The 19,893-nt window shown below is 47.6% G+C and overlaps 1 long non-coding RNA gene across 1 annotated transcript; it reads right to left on the reverse strand.

Moving 5' to 3' along the window:
• Window positions 1-17,504: 17,504 nt before the first annotated feature.
• LOC144366296 (uncharacterized) lies at window positions 17,505-19,892 on the reverse strand. Its single transcript, XR_013425314.1, has 2 exons — window positions 19,794-19,892; window positions 17,505-17,872 (listed from the first exon to the last, which is right to left on the reverse strand). It is a non-coding gene; the product is annotated as an uncharacterized LOC144366296 (long non-coding RNA).
• Window position 19,893: the final 1 nt, after the last annotated feature.

Below are 19,893 nucleotides of genomic sequence, written 5' to 3' on the forward strand. Positions count from 1 at the left end.
CTTTCTCTGTCCTCTGCGCCCTGAGAGCCCGGCTGCTCTGGAGAGCTGCGAAGCCAAGAAGCGCACAGTGGGCTGGAGGGCAGCCCTGCGAGTTGGGGGTCACTTTGAGCTGTCAAGCCTGTGCCACAGGAGAGGCCTCCGATCCGCGGGGACTGAGCCGGATTGCGTGGAGACCTGATTCCAGGTCTTGCTGGCCTGGCTCCGGAGCCACGCACTGCGCTGTGTACCCGCAGGAAAACAACCAAGGGTCCCATCGCAGGATGGGGTTTGCAGCCCTGGCTTTTCCTGGGCCTGTGGGATCCAGCTCCACAGTGGGCTCTGTGTGTTTGCTGTGACAGACAGGCTCCTCTGGATGACTTGGTGCTTCCAAGCAGCTGCTCCTGGGCTGTGTTCTTTGGCGGGATAAGAAACAGAGGGTGGAGAGAGAGGCAAGAAGCCCTGTTCTGATGGAGCAGTTTCCAGATCACCGGCTGGTCTCCTCCTTGAGCCTCTGTAAGGGGGGATTGGTAAATCGCAGTCACCTTGTGGGATGACCACGCAGGTTGGGTCCAGCCCAGTGTCTGGCACACAGTGATGCTGGTCATTTCCTTCAGGCCATGCAAGTGTGTAGGAGGTCAGAGTGTTTTAGTCCTGCTTCCCATCTTTCCTGGGCTGGCCCTGCCATTCAACTCTGGGCTGAATGGCATCCCCTGCTCCCTGGCTTCCCAGTGGGCTAGTAGCCTGCTGGAGAGAGTCCACAGGGCCCTTATGTGTGGGGTGGAACATTGGGCTTCCCATCTGGCCTGCTGTTCTCCCACAGAAGTCAGGCCCCTTCCAACAGGTGGATTCTACTAAGTCCTCTCTGTGAGTGAGTGGGTGAATGAATAAGTGAGAAGGCAAAGGACAGGAGGAGGAGATGGTTTCTTGGTTCCCAGTCTTGCCCTTGGTCCCAGCATCTACAAAATGACAGGCTTCCTTGTGATCATGAGAGACTTCAGTGGAGAGAAAATCATTTTAGCCAGAGATGCTCGATGCCCTCCCTCTGTGTGTTTCATATTTCTTTGTCTAAATAAGAGACGCATGCAGATGACTAATACTTTGAGAGATCAAGAAATACAGCTGGGCATGGTGGCACTGGCCTGAAATCGCAGTGGCTGGGGAGGCTGAGGCAGGAGGATCTCAAGTTCAAAGCCAGCCTCAGCAACTTAGCAAATAGAAGAAGAACAGAAAATAAGTCAGAGTCCTGGCTGACTCCAGTGTGAGCCGTTTTGTTTAATGCATGTCTACAGAAGCCATAGATTTTGCGACTCCAGGTCTTTCAGAGACCTCCTCCAGGCAGCAGGCACTAAGGGTAATGCACCTGGTACCAACAGACAGTCCTCAGCAGAGCCCCATATTTTCTGAGGTGGCAGAACATCTAGATCTGGGGAGGTGGGTGGCCAGTTGACTGGGTTAATCTTTTGTAAGTTAGCTTTGGGTCACAGAACAGGAAACTGCATAGTCCCTGAAAAATGCATCAGCATCCCTCACTTTCAGAGTTGAAATAGAAATATCCCAATGCTAGGGATTCCCAACCTCACTGTTGGTCAGACTCATTGGGAAGTTTTTGGGAAGGTACTTTGTTCAGCTTTGCCCCTGAGATTCTGATTTTACTGGTCAGGATGTGGCTCATGCCACCAGTAACTTGAAGGCTGCTAGGGGATTCTGAGGTGCAGCCAGGGCTGAGAGCCTGTGCCCCAGCTGTTTCTTGTCAACTGTCCTCTGTGGTCACCTCTTGATATTTTGTGTGCTTCTATTTGAATGTTCTCACTCCTCAACTTTTTCATGCAGGTCTGTGATTACTCTGTCTTCAAGCTCTTGGGTCCCTGGTGTTACCTTATAGCCATTTGCAGAAAAGTTCGTGTCAGGGGAAGATGGCAGTTACCAGAAGCCTGCAGAGGGCTGGCCAGGGCTCCCTGGGCTCACCAGAGAGCAGTGTGGGTTTAATCTGCAGTGCCCTCAAGAGCAACATAAAACCAGCCAGCTAGGTGGGAATGATTCAGTGACAGAGGGGACAGGGCTTGTGATGACATAGAGGGCATGTCCCTTGCCCTAAGAAAAGCACAGTCACCCACCTCCAGCTGTGTCATGGGGTTGATCATAGATTGCAAAAATGCTCACCAAGTCTTCTGATCCTTGAATGCAGGCCCCTTTGCAAGGTGACTTTGCAATTCCTTTCCATACAGTTAGGGTCCATTTCTCCAGCCCTTGAACCTGCAGTTGGCCATGGGACTTGCTTTAGCCAATGGAACATTAGCAGATGTCCACAAGCAGAGGTGTGCGAAGCCCATGAGTGTTGGTGCTTGCTCTCTCAATGCTCTGGACGCACATGGCCAAGAGATGTGAGCAAGATCCTCCTAGAACACCCAGTGCTCATGACTTTCAGGATCAGCTAAGTAGACTCCAAAAGGACTGCCCAGCTGACCTGCAGAACACGGGAAAATATGAAGTTCAGGTGATGAAGTATTGGGGCGAACAGCAATAACTAACCAGCCAGCCCCACCTTGCCAGATGTTATCCATCTTTTAAAGAGAAATCATAATTTCAAATTTTTGTGTAAGTTCCAGTTTTGAAAAAAATTGAATTAGTAGCCAACATCCTAAACACATTCTACAGGCCAAACAAAACATACCTTTAGACTGCACTTGGCCTGTGTGTTGTTGGTTTGCAAGTGGCTATGCTGAGGGACACGAGGTGTTTGTCCTAATGCCTGTTTGCAGTCACTCACTCACTCACCCTTCTTGCCAGAGTGGCCGGTGCCCTCCACCTGTGGCTGCTGTCTGTACGGGATGCGCACTGTACGGGCACTGCCCCAGCTTCTCCGGGTGGTCTTTCCATGTGGAAAGGTGGGATCACTCATCCTCCTGGAGAGACTGCAGTGTGAGATGGAGTCCAAGGAAGGACAGTGCGAGGGTAGCACCTGAGCATGAGATCAGGTGTGGAGGGGGAGCCCGTGGAGGGCAGTGGACAAGGAATCCCATCTGTTTTTTCCAGAGAATGTTGTTCCTGGAGGGAAAGCCAGGGAGAGAACGTTGGAGAGAGGGGATTGTGGGGCCCCTAAAGGCCAAGCCAAGGATTTCCCACTTGGTTATCTGGGCAAAGGAGAGTAGCTCTAAGGGAAGAGAAGTCACTGGCAGCTTTCGCACAGGGGGCCCTGGGAAACAGGGGCCCCTGGGAAACAGGGGCCTGCTCTGTTTACCCACGTGCAGGATGAGTTTATGGCAGGAGTGGAGTCAGGCAAGACGGGGGCAAGACTGTTTGTAGTGACAGACGGAGTGTTGGCATTGGGAGGAAAAACTCGAGTGGAAGAATGTAAGTTAAGACGTGTGGGGACTTCTCTTGACCTTGAGATAGGGCTAGTTTTGCTGATTTTCTTATCTATATCATCAAGACATGTTGGTGTGTTTTCAAAGCACTTCCATCAGCAGCTTCAGATTCCCGGCTCTGTCACCTGCCTGCCTGACGGAATCTGGGGCTCGCGGTGGTCACTCCTAGGGCAGGGGGACGGAAGAGGGTGTCTTCTGGGCATTTGGAAGGAACGTCCTTGCTCTCCCCTGAGAACCTCTGGAATCATCTGTGCCTCCTTTCTGTGCTCTCCCCTCCCTTCTAAGGCTTACAAAGTTGGGACAGGAGGGGAGGGAGGAAACACAACTGTTTAAAATCCAGTTTTCAATCTCGAGGAGAAGAGGAAACGTCACAGCTATGAGAAGAGGAGACAAGGGAGTCAGGGAGGTGCATCCCTCACGGTGCGGTGAGAACCGACCTCAGGAGGGAAGCTGCAGGGAAAGGCCAGTGTAGACCCTGCTTCCCACTGTCACTGGACCGTCAAGTCACATTTGAACTTTAAAAAGCGGATCTCAGGTCCCGCCTCCTGTGGGTTCTGACATGGCTGGTGTGGGGTGTTCTTGGCACCAGGGTCTTTGAAAGCTCCCCAGGGAGTGGACCCCTGCCGTGGAGACTGAGAACCCCTGTGTCCACCAGGGCCCTCTGTGGGCTGGTGCAGCCTGTAGGAGGTGCCTCCAGGGGAGCATCTGTATTTGGTGGTTGCCATTTTCATGGTAGAAACTGACAGTGGTTCCCAAAGGCTATCATTTGGATCTAGAATGTTCCCCAAAGTGCCATATATTAAAGGCTCCATCCTCAGCCTGTGACTCTCTTGGGAGGTAGTGGAATGTCTAAGAGGTGGGGTCCAGTGGGGGATCTTAGGTCATTAAGGGTGTGCCTCTGAAGGGCATGTTGGGATCCTGGTCCCTTCCTGGCTTTCTCTTTCTACTTCCCAGCTGCCGTGAGGTGAGTGGGTAGCTCTGCCATGCACTGCCTGCCATACTGTGCTGCCTCACTACAGGTCTAAAGCAACAGGGTCAATCAAATGTGAACTGGATATGGAAACTGTGAGCCAAATAAACTTTTTCTCTTTATGAATGAGCAACCTCAGGTCTTACAGTGGCAGAAAGCCAACTCATACACCATATGAACTTGAAAAGTATAAAGTGTTGGAATGGGGTGTCTAAGATAGGTCACATTCTTGGGTTGGATGAAAAGAATTGGTTTTCTGGGAAGACACAAATGGCTTTAGTACAAGTAAGCGTGCTTACTACAGTTCATCTGCTGAGAACAACATCTCCCAAGTGAAATGGGCAGGAGAAAGAAGTTGCACAGTAACGGGAAGGAGGGAAGTAGGCCCAGAAGGCAGAGTAGAGGAGATTGAAAGTGGAGACAGATGTCAGAAATGTGCCTCCTCTTGAGGCAGGGAAAGCCTCGGGAGCACTTCTGTGGGCTGTCCTGGAGCAGGCTTGGTGTTACAGAGCCTGAGCAGATCTTGACAACCAGGGGTGTCCGCATGGCCAGGGGCACTGGAGGGAAACCTGTGCTGGTATCATTAAGGTCTGTGTCTGGGTGATGTCTCAGGGAGATAACCCCCTGGCCTGGCTCCCAGGGATGGGGGGAGTGGTTTTCCCATCCTCCCTCTGGAGGGCCTGTGAATGGTCTACCTCAAGCTTGTGAGTGTCAAAGGGCTCCTGTCTCAGGGTCCAGTCATAAGGATGTTAATAGCTTCATTTTTTAAATTTCTTTTCCTGGGTGTCAATCAAATCCAGGCTTTGTACACGCTGAGCACACACTCTACACCAAACCCTGCATCGTCTTCTCAAACCAGGAACAGCAGCAACTTTAAAAAGATATTGCTGTAAATACTTTTTTAAAAAGTCAGAATTCTTTGCTGCCCCAGTATGACCTTTCTGAGGTTTAATAGGACTTTATTTTTTTAAACATATATTTATTTTTTTCTTTTTCTTCTTTAGGCATAAAAGACAGTAGAATCTATTTTAACATTTATATAAGGTAAAGAATTTTCTTAAAGTTGATGTGCATGCACTGAAAAAGCTAGAAACAAATCAACTCTTATTGATACAAGATGTTTTTACCTAAAACAGAATTCTAAGAGTATACTGGGAAACTATTTATTGCTCAATATTAAAGATGCTTGATGGAAAAATAATTGATATTAATAGTTTTTCTATTAATATTTTATTAGATATGTTAAAGAAAAATGTATAATGTGTCAAAAACATAGATAGTGCATCTGAGGTTTTGGTAATGTGCCCTGGTGAAGTGTCCTCCTGCCCTGGAATGCGTGAGACTCCAAAAGTGATCCATTCTTACAGCAGTGAACCCATCTCTAAGGATATGGTTCTGCATCAACTTTTAATTCAAGCATTTCTTTTCTGTTTGGATAATTTTTAACAGCTTTATAGAACTATGATTGACCATCTGCATACAGTTGGGAATCTTTTGACCCTATGAATACCTGATGCATTTTTAAGATTAACTTGCCTGACCAGTAAGAGACACCCATTCAAAACAGGCAGGAAGATGGCTTGTGTTTACAGTGGATAGCTCAGGCAGTCAATTAGCTTATCAGACTATTTTTCTTTCTGAAGTCTATGGAAAGGGCTAAATAGCTGGTCAGTGTGTGTATGTTCTTATCTCATCGATGCAGAATCAGAATGTGAATCATCACACAGGGAGGCAGCAGTCCTGGTCCTAAGGAAAGGCAAACAAAGTCTCTAGAAGCCCCTTTCGCTGGTCGGTGTTAGACACTATTTAAAATCACATCACCCTTAGTGACAAGCAGGAGAACGTGCACGCACGTGTGTATGTGTTTGGGCGCGCGCGCATGCTTACCTGCACAAGTCTTCTTTCCCATACCATTTGGAAGCCTGTGGGATATCTATGTCTTCTTTCATCAAGAAGTAATGCACTTTTTTAATCCTACAAAAACACTCATAGGGCTCCAAGATATTTATGTGTGCACGTGTGATATTCTTGTGTGTGTGTGTGTGTATAATATACAAAAGAATGTTGAGCTGAGCACATTGGCACACGCCTGTAATCCCAGCACTTGGAGGCTGGGGTAGGAGGATTGCAAGTTCAAAGCCAGCCTCAGCAACTTAGCAAGCCCCTGTTTCAAGGCGGGGGGTGGGGGTGGAAGGAGGGGGGACTGGGGATGTTGCAAAGTGGTTAAGCTCCCTGAGTTCCATCGTACCCACCTCCATAAGAATATGTAATGCAACTATGTTTGAATAGAAAAAAAAATGAGTACTATCAGAATGATAAGTTGCTTGTTAAGAAGAATACAACTCTGTGTCCTGACAGGGGGTAAAGTCCAGAATATATTAGCTGAAATGTGTCCACCATGAGTTACATGAAAGCCTTGTGACTGGTTTTCAGTTCCATGTATGTATAGAGATCTACCTTAAGTAGATTTGGAAGACATGGATAATTCACTTGTCAGATTTTGCCTCAAAAATCCCTTCAATCACCCACCAAGTGGCTTAAATATAATTTGGGGTTTCTATACTTGGGTTTGTGTGCATATTCTCATATGTATATTTGGACAGACGGAACCTTTATTTATGTGTAAATATGCCACTTAAGCCATGTACATATTCTGTTCAGTGCTTTCTTATTATCCTTCCTCAAATGAGAACCTGTATTTGAGTTCTAGAAAATGCAGTGTGCACGTGGCCAGCTCTGCTGCAGGATCCTTGGTCCCAGGGGACCCACCAGGAAAGGCACCTATGGCTCTGCTGATGGTGGCAACCTCTAGGGAGCCGGGCTGGAGGTGGAGGGGCAGGGCTCCCCTCCGTGCCTGATGCATTCCCACAAGGAAAAAGCAGTTTAGTTCCTGTGCTGATGTTTTCTTTCTTCCAGAACCTTCTCTTGGAGCTGCCTATGTTTCTGATGCCCAGTACAACAGGAACGTTCTATTCCAAACTTCCCCTCAGGCTATCAGGTAATTTAATCATCTAGCTGTCCACTTGTCCACCTTAAGTTCTAGAGGTTGAGACAAACCTGGAGGCATTCTTTCTACAGAAACTTTTCAGAGGGGTCTAGGTACGGCACATAATTTGGGTAAAACCCAAGAGTGTTTTGTTCTGTGGTGCTGGGAGTCGACCCAGAGACGGGCCTGTGCTAGGCAAGCGCTCCACCATGGACTGCAGCCCAGCCCCTGAGCCTGGTGGTTTGGGTTAAGTTCTAAGAGCACAGTGTCCCACATGCAGGAAGCATCTGGTCAGTTAAGAGCAGATCGGGGGTAATGGACACCACCAGGGCCAGGAGATGGAGTGCCCAAGCTGGACGCACATGGCCACCTTTCTTCCTAGCCAGCGTTACCTGGACTGCAAAAGAGGGCTTCTCTTTTCCCTTCTGTCACATCCTAATGCTACCCACACATTCACTCCTTTCCTGGGAATCCAGCCTTTTCTATCTCCCCCTAAAGTTTTAACTAAGACCAAGCCCTTGGCTAGAGTAAGGAAAAACCCTCTCTTACATCAGCGCTTGGTGTCAGGGTCTCCAAAAGCAACAAATACCTCATGTGCCCAGACTGCCAAGCAGGAGTGGGGGACTGTCCCACCCTGCAGGGATCTGGTGTGTGGCAGCCACATCTGTCCTGAGTATACCGCGTTGAGACAGGCTGTGCACATTTTCACATTGGACTCAGCCACGCCCACATGGCATTAGGTCACTGTAACTGAGGGTTCACCTTGTCAGTCTCTGGTTCAGAGTGTTCTCTTATTACTGTCACAACAACTCGGTAATGAAGGTGCTAAAGCTGGCTGTCCACCAAGTGTGCTTTGAGATATGATCATCGTCTTGATGTTTTCTGTTAGTGTTTTATAGTTTGAGCTAAAGTGATATCACCCCTGCTCCTGAGAACCTAAAGGGCATGTGACCCATCACGAGTTTTATTTATTTATTTGTTTATTTACCCGTTTATTTGGCAGTGCTGGGGCTGGAACCCAGGACCTGGTGCGTGCTTGGTACTGGTCTACCACTGAGCTGCTGTCCCAGCCCCGGTCCCTGTTCATCTTAGCACAGAAGTTTGAGTGTTATATAACTCCTGCTCAGTGGTTATGACCACCTTTACTGTTTTTCCTCTCCAGACTTTACCATTTTTATAATCACTGGGCCATGCGGATGGCCGCGTACTTCTTCATCTGGGTCAACCTCTCTCTTGCCCTGTTTGAGGAACCGGTGCTGTTTCTGCTACCGTTCTTGGTAAGCATTAGATAAAAGATGTTCAACCAGACCTTGTCACCAGTGAGTGGGGCCCCTTGCTTCTCCCTTGTTTTCCTCAAATGTCAACAAATAGGAATTTGACTTTATTTTTTTCTTGCTGGGGCTTCAGAGAATTCTGCTTGTTGGCTAATGTGCCAATCATAAGGGATTTTGAGGGCAATGGAACTTCAGAATAAGCTGCTGAATTTGTAAAATGAATCAATTTTTGAATCCCGTCAATATGATGTCTCAGGGTAAGCTACAACAAATATATGTTTATTCAGTGCAACGTGTTTGTTTCCTTCAAGAAAATGTTTCCTGATACATATAGGCCAGGAGCCAAAACCTGGAGACTTTCTCAGTTAAGAGAAGCCAGGAACTTTGTGTTTCATTGGAGAGTTTCTGCCTAAATCTCAGAAGCTAAACCTCAATGACATGATCTGATAGTGGGTTTATTGCAGAATGTCCCCGATTCCTAAAATGATAGTATGGACCATATCCCGCTAGGCCAAGGGTACTTTTGGCTTCTGCCTTCTATTTGATGATATTTTTTCCTCTCTGCTCCTCCCAGCTCACTCTTGAAAGGCCTTCTGTTCTGCCAGCCATAGTGACATCTGCTGGCGGACATGGGAAGTCACAAATCTGGGGGACCCTCTCAACCAAACCTTGTTAATGCTGCCATTTATCACAGGGGCAGGGGTGCGGGCTCTGGAGGGCTGGGCGTCCTGTCATTTCTCCCATACCCTCTCCCAAGATAGCAACCATGTCTCAAGCAGCCAGTTCTCACCTTCCATTCACAGAACTGAAAGTCAGGCAGATGCAAACCCCAATGCTAGCGTGGGCCCTGGAGAAGAAGCCACCACTCCAGGTGACAATAGACTTGACTGGATGCTTGGGACTGAAGCAAGGCAGTTCTCACCCACCTCTGCACCCTCCTCATTTTTAGCAGGCCTCTGCCTGCGGCTAGGAGAGGAGTGGAGCTCTGTCCCCCACCTGGCCCCGCTGTCTCAGCGCTGCTTTAGGGGCAAACTTGCAACTAGGTGAGTTGAAAGGGTTTATTCCAACTCAGAGTTTCTTTTCTTCTGATCTAACACAGGAGATGTCCACTTTGCATTTCTTAGAAGTTCATGGTGTCCTAAGAACTCCACTTCACTTTGGCTACTCAAAGTGGGGTGGCTTGGTCAGCAGCACCAGCATCCCCGCTCAGAGCTTGTCAGAAACGCTGCCACTCAGAGGTGCTGGAGTTTTGCACTGATAGAAGCCACCTTTGAAACAAGCCCCAAGGCCATACCTTCACACACCCAAGTTCATGTGCTTGTATTCCACACTGGGTTCCTCACCTGGGCGCCCTTGGCCCATCAGGCCATATCCTTCTTAGTCTGTAGAGGTCTTCCTCATGCAGTGTAGACATTCAGCAACACCCATGGCCTCTACCTGAGTTTTGCACCAGCACCCCTGACTTGTGATAACATAAAAGGTCTCCAGGCATTGTAAAATGACCCAAGGGGAGGGGGAAAGTCACCTGTGTTGAGACCCATCATCTTCAGGGTCACCTGAGACCTTGTTACAAACACACATTCTCAGACTCCGCACCAGATTGGCAAAACCAGGAACTCCAGTGGGGCCCAGGAAATTGGTTAACTCTCTGTGAGACACAGGCACTCTGAGATGGAAAAGGACTCGGGAAAGGCCCTGCAGTGAATCACTATTTGGTGACAGACCAGTCACAGGGGCCACAGCATGACCAAGAGGTTGCAGGCTGCGGGTGATAAAGAGCCCAAAGCAGTAGCGACCTGGGAGGGTTTGCAGCCAACACTTCCCCCTGTGCTACCTCCATGACCTTGGCCAAGTGACCTGATCTGTCAGTGCCTCAGTTGTCACCTATGGAAAATGGGGACAACCAAAGCACTGTTCCTCTTGCAACTATTGAGGGATGAGGAAGCTTTTATGATAAGGTGCTTAGAAGAGTGCTTGGCTCCAAGACCTTCGGACAAGTAAACTAACTGGTCTTGTCTTCACCATCACTGGCCTGTCTTGCCCCCGACTGTTCCCCTACAAGCCAGCCAGGCATGTGCTTCATTCTCTGCCACATCCTCAGCAGGAAGTCCTGCCTGGCCTGGACCAGGCTCTCAATGAACATCGGTGGAGAAAGGCATTGCAGTGCCCATGAGGACATGAGGACACCAGCAGAAGCCCTCTGTCTCAGGGGCTTGAACTTTGCTGTGGAACCTGTATGTTCTGGAAAGGGACCCCAGCTTTCTAGATCCAATTCTATTAGAAGGTGTCCTTCCAAATGTGGCAACAGAGCAAAGGTGAGCTTCTCCATCCATGTGGATTAGATGGGACCTCAGGTAGATCTGCAGGCTGTTGTAAACAACAGTCAATCAACATACGCTTAGAAAATCATGGAAAGACTAAAGATGGGGGCGGGGTGCTTCACAGATGCTGTGTGTTTTCTTCCTCTACTTCTAGGATTCTCTCTACCCACCTCCTGAAGTCAGGCATACAACTATCCCCATTTCAGATATGCAAACACTGAGGTCCCAAGAGGTTACAGAACAAGCCCAAGCTCATTGTCTAGTAAGCAGTGAAAGTGTTCTTCTCATGCTGGTCTCTGATTCCAAACCCACACCTGCCTTTCTTCCCAGGGTACTTCCTGGTGTGCACGCAGGGATGACATGCCTTAAGATTGGGAGGACAATCCTAATTTCAAACCTTCTACCTCACGTTATGCTGAAGACAATCCTAAGCATCAGAGCACATGTCTTATTTGGTTTAAAAACTCCATCTCTGGTAGTAATGAGATCTCTCTGCCACAGCCCCGCCAGACAGCCATTTGGAACCAGAGGAGTGTGGAGAAAGAGTGACCACAGGAGTGTGGAAAAAGAGGACATAATTCAGGAAAGTGAAATACAAAGAAGCAAGAGCTGAATATACTAGAACAGACAGGATCAGCAGAAATAGCTCAGCTGAGAGAGGCCTGGAGCAGGGCTGGGGCGAGCCAGTGCATTCCACGGGTATTGATGAAGTTCTGCTGTGTGCCTTGCACTATGCTGAGAAGTAGATGCTGCATTGAGTACAGTCTCTGACCTTGCCCTACTAAAGATCCCAGTCTGGGGATTCAAAGCTGGATGACATTGTCCATCACTATGCCATTTCTTCACACCCCAGCTGACCTAGAGCCCCCAGCACCATGGCCCATTTGCCTACAGTGAAGGCCAGCAGCAGAATCCTGCCATGGCTGGCAGGAGTGGTTGGAGAACCCCTAGCTCTCTCACCTGTAGGAAGGGTTCTATTAATAACATGATTTACATGAACCTCCAGCACTCCTTATCAGAACTGTGTTTACTCACTTAGTGACAACAACTGGCTGGTACACCCTGTCTTCCAGTTCCTAATAACTTCCTGTTCTCACCTGGAGTTTTCTAGCATCGCCTTCCAAGAAACTACTTGCTAAAAAATCTGGATCACAAAGTCCCCACACTCAGGGAAGCCAGAGCATGAAAGAAGGTTCTAGAAAGATGTACAGTGATCCAAGTCTATCTGGCCATTTTGTGCCTGAATTTATAGTACTCCTTGGCTTCTCTGACTGCCCTGATAAGTTTAGGAGAAAACACAAGCCATATTTTGGCATGTAAAATGCATTCAGGCCGAGTCACTTTCACACAACCTATCAAGTAGGGGTAGAATGAATTTTAAGTACAACAGAATGCCGAATTCCTACTCATTCCAGTGAAGACATGCTGCAAATAAGACTTAGAAGATGTGCTGCAAACAAGACTTAGAAAAGTGTCCTCAGAGAAGATTCTATCATTCTGCATTTGCTTCTGAAAGTTGAAGCACACAGTTCTAATGAGCCCAGGAAGAGGTTGATACCCAGTTGAGTTGGCATATGATGTGCCAGAGCTCAGGACTTCAAGGCTGCTGTCTGGTGGTTCCCGGGCTCTTCTGGTCCTCACCTTCACTCAGTGTCTTTTTGTTGGTGATGTAGTTCAGCAATGGATTACTGGCCCAGAGACTTGTTCAGTATTGCTCAGCAGTAGTAAAACACTGTCACCAGTTGTAGGTAGCCAACTCCAGGTGAGAAACTTGATAGATGTTAATGCTCACGGCTTCAAACCGGCAAGCTGCCCCTCAGTGATCATGCTCTCTAAAATATACACCATGCTAAATTGTGTGAAAGAATTCTACGTCTAGCCAAACCACAGGAGCTCTCAAAAGCCAGCCCAATAACATTTAGAGGATTCACTCTCCAAAGCAATCTTGCCAATGCCTGAGCGCCCACACACTCTATTGGCGCCAACCTCACCTCCTTTTAGAATGCACACATCCAGCAAGATATCATCGCCTGTGGTGGTTGAGCGGCCTTTCCAATGGACAAGGTAGATGTGAATGTATCACGTGAATAAATCAGCATTTACCAACAACTGGAAGAAAAAAATTCACTCTGTGTTATATGATGATGGAGCTGCTCTGTGATCTAGACCATCCCCCTCTTCTGCATCCTCTCTGTTTGCCTCTGCCTGGATGGACCTCCAACTCAGCCCAGAAGGATGTGTCCTTTCTAGTCAGAAGCCCTGTCATGGCTTCCAGTTCCAGGCCCTGATTCCTGGTTAACTGCAGCCAGAGCTCACTTTCAAGGTAGTCTCTTCAGATCCCTTCCCTACCCTAACCACAGTGTGGGCTCTGGCCCCACCCTGACTCTCTACACCACCATTCCACATTATTGTCTTCTTCTCCCTCATTGTGACCCAGGACTACCCATGACCATGACCAACTGTTGAACCAGTGCCTCAGAGGGTAGAAATGACCAGAGATTTCTAACTTGAAGATTTCACAGATAGTTAATGAGACATCCTGACTAGTCAAATGACATAAGAGGAAGTCAATGAATTCTAACCTCAAGGGCAAATCCTACAGTACACTGGCTGTCAAATTCAGCTACACACTGGAGCCACCTGGGAGCTGTGCATAGTACTGATCGCTGGACTACCCACTGACCCTGGGCTGATGGAATGGCTCTGGGCTAAGATGGGACACTGGGGTTTGTAAATTACCAGTTGAGTATAATGTAAAGCAAACTTTGAGAACACTGCTTTTTCCCCACATGAAGAACTGTGTGCAAACAGATGCAGAATTACACAAATCTGCAGCATAAGTCTCCTTGAGATCCATAGATTAAATGCACTGCAGTGACCAGCACCCTGGCTAGGCACACAACCAGCCCCCTGGAAGCCTTCTATTTCCACCTTCCAGGTGATCACAGCCCTGCCATCCAAGCATGGAGGAGTCCTCCCTGCTGAGAGATTTCAGTGTGGAGAATGGAGAGCCCCTCTCTCCTTGGAGTCCCTGCTTTGACAACAAGTGCACTGGAGAAATTTGAATCAAGTGGGAAGCACATGGGCAGGCTCCCTAGATGAGGCCCTATTGAAGGGAATCTACATTTCCAATGGAACAGATGCTTCAGAGAGAAACTGAGAGTGCTGGCTCTGAGAAGCGGTTCCACTTCATGCAGCTTCAACCAGAAACAAACCTCAATGTGCTTACAGGGAACAAGACCGTTCCTTCAATTGGAAGCTGCCTGCACAAAATGCTTCTGTTCTGCACTTCCAAGCTTTTCTCAGCCAGAACGTTCAGACGACGTGAAAGTGCAAATTGTGCTACCCAGAGATCCCTTGGGACATCACCAATATTCACGTGGAACATTGGACGGTTGACAAGATTAATGGCCCAGAGTTTCATTGAAATATTTTTCTCAAATTTTTTGAAAACTCACTGGAAACGAAGGTACCCATGAGCAACAAACTCTGCTTTATACAAGACACAGAAACTTCTAAGTAAAGCCCATAACTGCTGGCTCTAAGAAGGATTCCAATTCCTACTAGTTCAACCAAGCCCAAATCCCAATATGCTCTCTAGAAACACATTTACATCCTGCAATTGAAGCTGTTTGTATACCCTGCTTCTCTTCTGCACTTCACACTCTTCTCATTGAGCACATTCAGAGAACAGTTCAGGCTCAATATCCAAAGTGTGCTAGCAGGAGAGCCCTTGTACCTTGGAGCACTTGCTCAGAGAGGAAGTGATAGGACTGATGGGTGGGTCAATACCTCAAAGATTCTTTGGAATCCATTCCTCAAACGGATTCTGAAAACTATCTTGAAGTTGCATGAGCCTGTCTGCAATGACCTCTGCTTAATATTGAGTGCATAGATGGTTCCAAGTGAAATGGTGCCATCAGCTCTGACAAGAGGTTCTGCTTCCTGCATGTTCAACCAAGGAAAACCCGCCACGTGTTTACTGAGAACAAATCTACTTTGTGCACAAACTTTTTCTGTTTGCCCCCTACAAATGCATCTCAGGATGCACATTCAGAACACATTTCCTGCAAAAAACATGAGAAAGTATCATTGCAAAAGTCCACTCTGGTCTAGCATCACCAACATTGATTAGGAAATGAATTGCACAAGTTTCATCTTATCCCCTTGGTCTCCTTCTTCTAAAAACTCATTGAAACTGCAGGTACCTGACAGTAACCAACTTGCCATTGACCAAGAGCACAGTTGCTTCCAATGGAAACTGGGCCTGCCAGCTCTCAGAAGCCATTGGATTTAAGGCTACTCCAGCCAGATACAAAGCTCAATGGGCACGAAGAGAAAAAAGTCATTTCCTAATATGAAAGCTGCTTGCAAAAATTTTTCTGTTTTGCACTTACAAAATATTTTCAGGAAGCACACTCAGAGCACAGTTTTAGCCCATATGCAAAGAGTGCTAGCAAGAGAGCCCTTGGACCTAGGTTCAGCAACTGGAGGAGAACTGTGGGCCCACTGGGAAGAGCAATTGCCCAAGGTTGATTGAAATCCATTGCTCAATTGTTTGTCACAGAATTCACTTGAAATCCAAGCGCCTGCCTGCATTGAACTCGCATTGACCAACTGTACAGATGGTTCAGAGGGAAACTGCCACCTCTGAGAAGCGGTGGTTCTTCATGCTAGTTTAAGTAGTGACAAACCCCAATGTGCTCACTGAGAACAAAATGAGCTCCTGAATGTTGAAGCTGCTGAGAGACTGCTTTACTTTTGCACTCCCAAACTACTCTCAGCAAGCACATTCAGAGTGGAGATCAGGCCCAAAATACAATGTTGGCTAGCAAGAGAGTCCTTGCGCCCAGGATCACCAATTTTGAGAAGCCAATGAGGACTGCTGAAAAGATCAATTCCACGGAATTCCATGGAAATCCACTCATCAGACCTTTCTGAGAACACTTAAAAAAAAGGTTTCTGCATGCAAGGAACTCTTGGTGATAGATGGCAATGTTTGCCAAATGCAAACATGCCTACCAGCTCTGAGATGCCATTCTCATTCACACTGCTTCAACCAGGGAAAAATCTCCATGTGCTCACTGAGAACAAGTTAGCTTGTGCTACTTGAAGCTGCTTCTGCAAACAGCTTCACTTCTGCACTTCTAAACTGTTCTCATCAAGCACATTCAGGGCACAGTTCAGGCATGAAACACAAAGTGTGACAGAAAGAGATCACCAACTTGCAGGAGGAAAGAGGACCAGCTGAGAAGGTCCGTTCTCCAAAGTCTCACTAACATCCATTTGTCACACTTGTTTACCACATACAGTTGAAGTGCAGGTGCCCACATGAGTGAACTGTTTTGGATCAATGGCACAAAAGCTTCAATGTGAAAGCATGCCTGTCACCTGTAAGAAGCAGTTTTGCTTTTTTCTAGCTCACACAGGAAAAACACCATGTGCCCACTTACAACAAAGTTAGTCCTGCAAGTTGAAACTGCTTGCAGCAAATGGCTTCCATTCCCCACTTGCAGCCATCAGTGGTTGACAGATGGCACAGAGGCTTCAATGTGAAACTGTGAATGCCAATCATTACAAGTGCTTCTGACACTCTAGTTCAACCAGGGACAGCCTAAAGTGCTCAACGAGAACACACTTTGTTCCTGCAAGTGGAAGCAGCTTGCACGAACTGCTTCAGTTAGAAAATTCCAAGTTCTCAGCAACCACATTCAGAGCACAGTTCTGGCCCCATAGAAAATGGGTCCTACCAAGAGGATCCCTTACCTATGATCACCTTCATAAGGTAGCTTCCCATCTTCTGTGTGGAAGTGTGTTTCTCCTTGGCCCTTACACTGTTGTGGAGACCACTAGGAGTTCAGCTTTGTGCAGGATCATCTGACCTGGACATTTTGCAAGACCTGTACAGCCCTCACACATGCTCAGATGCTACAGGACTTTTCAGACCAGTCCAGGCAATAGTAGGCATCCATTCATTGTCTGCAGTCTACAGATTCCTAGATGCATGGCATTCATTACCATCAAATGCAGAATTTTCATCAAAAACTATATATATATCATCCCAATCTGAATCAAGAAAATCGGAAATATCCCCAAATCCAAAGAGTGGATCCCCATTGTGATGCTACCACTGGAAAATTCCACAGCTGACCTCATGGGATGGTTCACAGTCAAAACACAGCTGCATGAAAAATATTACATGACATGACCTTCCTGCTATGTGAAAAGTGGCATGTGAAGTACACATGTATGTCTTCCTCAGACATGGGTTCATTTGCAAGATACCTTGTGCAATTGAAAATACCCCAAAATGGGAGAAATCAGAACCACGTCTCCAAAGTATTTCAGCAGGGACCAACTCCATCTGTCTATCTATCTCTCAGTGAGTGTGTGCGCTCTTGTGTGTGTTTGTGTGTCTTTGTTTGTGTTTGTACCATGATAGCTGATACTTCATTGCCCCCATTGGAAAACTGACTCAGATAATGCCATCTGCCAAACTCCTAAATACCGAAGTTCTTGCTGATAGAATGAAACATTCCTTCCTGTTGGTTTGGATGTGTCCGTTAGGAAACACTGCTACATTTAGTATACTCAAATCATCAGAGTAGATCAGGTAACAAAAACATATATATTTTAAAATAATAATATATTAATGGAAACAAAAAATACAGGATAGAGTAACAACTGTGTTACTAACAAGGTCAAAGACAATGGCAAACTATAGATTCAAACTTTGAAGCAAATAGTAATCAATGTAAATATTCCTGGGCTGCCTCAGCCCCGCCCAGGCACACAGCAGCAGATTTTTGCAAGCATCCTCAGGAGGGCTGGAGCCTTCTTTGCAGGACGAGAGGGAGGTTGAGGCTGGATCCACTCATCATTCTTTTGGGAGAGGCTCCTTTTCCTCAGCACGAAGTTGGATTTTTTGTGAGGATTTTTGGCATAAAATACGTTGGCCTGCGCTGGAATCCTCAGCTCTGGGGAGAGAGGGGTGTACAAAAAGAAGGTGGCACTCAGGAGGTGCTCCCTAGGACACCCCAACATCTGAGAGCCTGTCCCAGAAAAGGCCAGAGCCACACACCTGAGAGCTCTCCAATTCAGCACCAATACCAACAAGACAGCCTCCACAGTCCTCCCTGAGGAATAACTAGGCAGAGCACTTCAACACTCCTAATGTCTGTCCTACCAAAGGCTTTGGAATCCAGAACATCTCAGGTCCTCTTGCATCTGCCAAAGCACACCACTAGCTTTACATCTGAAATCTCCCACAAAAGGCTCCTGTGCCAAAGATTCAGTCCCCACATGAGCCATCTTCATAGGTGGGTTTGGAGGGAAGCATTGGATGGTGAGTGCTCTGATGTCAACATGAAATTCTCATTCAAGATGAATACATTACTGGGAGGTGGGAGGGACTGGAAGAAAGGTTGAGCATGGTTGGAGGAAGACCTAAACAGGGTTGCGCCCTGGGCAACAGTACCTTGTTCCTGTTGGCTCCACTGAATCCTCATTCTCCAAGTATAGGTCCTCCTCCTCCTCTCCATCTTTCTCTCTCTCCCTCTCTGCCACCCTCGTTTTCTCTCTCCCAGTCTATGCCTGTGTGGCAAGGGCTGAGGAGCTCTCCACTGCCACACACTAGAGCTTTATGGACAGCCTCAGTGCACACCCAAAGAGAAAGCTATGAAACCCAGAGAAAAGGCCTAGGATTCCTCCTCTGAGTTATTTTCCTCAAGTATGGCCACAGTGAGGACAGGCTGACCAGCACGGATACCACATTAGAGCCATGCTTCTGTGTTGGTGGAGCCTGCCTCCATGTGAACCAGGCTTCTGAGAATGGAGGCCACATTCCAAATGCTGCCCTACTGAGAACAATGGTTCCAAAGACCAGCAAAGGGACTGCTTCCCTCCAACATGGTGTATGGCCCAGTGGTGCCATGACCCCGAGTGGGGGAATACAACAGCCCGCTTCTCCTTTCTCTGAACACCTGTTTCCTGTCACCCTCCTCTAACCTAGAGCCTGTTCTCCATCCCTTCTGGGTTGGATGTGGGGATCTCTGCCATGAATTTCTTAGGCTACCAAGGCCCCACACAGACTTCCTCTTCCATAGACTCTACTAACCTAACAGAAGGTTAAGATAGGAGACAAGTGATCCTAGAACTCATTGGGATGGTGGTCTTCAGTGTACATAGGCTGGGATAATGGATGCTGTGGTGTTTGGCTCACAAAAACCAACCAACCAACCAACGAAAAAGCACTGGCATTATTATCAGATGAGCTCTGTGGCTACGTGCTCAGGAAGCCCTCATCTGACTTTAGTTAGGGATCACAACCCGGCTATTGTGATCACTCCTTGGCAAGTGGATTCAGGTGCGGAAGACCATGGAATTTATGCAAAAACAAATGATTCAGGCTGTCTCCCAGGCTGTGTTTTCTTCCCAATTTTATCCTGTTACTGCTTGCTAGAATCCTGGCAATGCTCTGCCCAGGCAGTGGATTTCTGGTCACACAGAAGGCTTTCAATAGTACTGCTTCAGTCCACAAAATGCCAGTTCCATCGTTAGCCCATGCATTCCCACGTTTCTTTGAAACCTCTCCTATCCCAGACCATGAAAGCATACTGCTCCTGGAAAGAGGCTTTCCTCCTCACTCCTCAATGATGTCAGCTTTGTATGCCTGTTCATGTCCTGGGCAGGTCACCTGGTGGGGAGCCGCAATATCCACTGGGGTACACTATTAGACCTCAAGAACTTCCACCAGCAGAAGTGCAGTTGTCTTTGTGCAAGAACCCAACACACCCTGTTGGAGTGTTCTTGGGGGTCAGAGACTACTCTTTGGTGCTAAGAGTTGACCTGAGTCCACATCCTGACCCTTGCTCTCTGCCATCTGATTGTCTCACTTACTCTGACGGTGAGAGATGATTTGGCCCAGCTCATAATCCTCCGGTTTCTCCTGAGTAAGCAAGTGTAGGTCGAGAGCGCTGCGGATGACGACAGGAGCCCT

The sequence above is a fragment of the Ictidomys tridecemlineatus genome, chromosome 8, assembly GCF_052094955.1.
Source record: "Ictidomys tridecemlineatus isolate mIctTri1 chromosome 8, mIctTri1.hap1, whole genome shotgun sequence".
In the NCBI taxonomy this organism is placed as follows: domain Eukaryota; kingdom Metazoa; phylum Chordata; class Mammalia; order Rodentia; family Sciuridae; genus Ictidomys; species Ictidomys tridecemlineatus.